Source organism: Emydura macquarii, unplaced genomic scaffold (genome assembly GCF_026122565.2).
Source record: "Emydura macquarii macquarii isolate MOO-44397 ecotype Brisbane River unplaced genomic scaffold, CSIRO-AGI_Emac_v2 contig_3372, whole genome shotgun sequence".
Lineage (NCBI taxonomy): Eukaryota > Metazoa > Chordata > Testudines > Chelidae > Emydura > Emydura macquarii.
The window spans coordinates 497501-498415 of record NW_027133509.1 but is presented as its reverse complement, the minus strand read 5'-3'; positions in this window follow the sequence as shown (position 1 = coordinate 498415).

Here is a 915-nt window from a genome sequence, read left to right as displayed (position 1 = left end):
ATAAATTATTGCTGTTTGATTGCCAGCAGCAATGTGCTTGGTGCTGTACATGAAACACATCTGAAAGAGTCCCAAAGAATTTACCGTCGGGAGCCCTGTGTGCTGGACCAGCCTTCCTCCAGCCCCTGCTGCTTTCCACGGCCGTGAATGACCTCTGGATCTGAACCGTAGCTTCCCGTCCAGAGCCAAGGAATCAGACTTCTTCCAAAGCAAATCTGTCCTGGCACCCAGAGTGTTACAAAGAACCGGATCCGCCTGCCGGGATCCCTGCCAGGCCTCTCCCCAGAGCAGCTGCCGCTCGCCTCTCACCCCCTTCTCTGGCCAGCTCTCTGGCTCGCCCTCCCTGCGTTACAACAACAAGGCAGCGATGGGCAGGCAGAGCCCCTGAGCCGGCTGGCCAGCGCTCAAGGTCAGACTCCTCTGGTGGTCCCGTTAAGGAGCAGCAGCCGTGGCCCCACACCGCACACAGGCCGTGGGACTGGGGGATGTGTGGGGGGGAGGGGAGGGGAGGCAGGAAAGTCACATGCGTGTAATGGACACCCAGCTGTCTGCCTGGGCATCTGCCTCTCCTGCCTCCCGCCACCCCATGTGTGTGTGTGTGTGTGTGTGTGTGTGTGTGTGTGTGTGTGTGTGTGTGTGTGTGTGTGTAATCTCCCTCTCCCCATGTGTGTGATCTCCCCCTCCCTGTGTGTGATCTCCTCCTCCCTGTGTGCGTCTGTGTGTCTGTGTGATCTCCCCCTCCCTGTGTGTGATCTCCCCCTCCCCGTGTGTGTGTGATCTCCTGTGTGTGTCTGTGTGTGTGTATGATCTCCCCCGCCTCGTGTGTGTGATCTCCTCCTCCCTGTGTGTTTCCTTGTGTGTATGATCTCCCCCCTCTGTGTGTGTGTCTCTGTGATCTCCACACTCCCTGTGTGC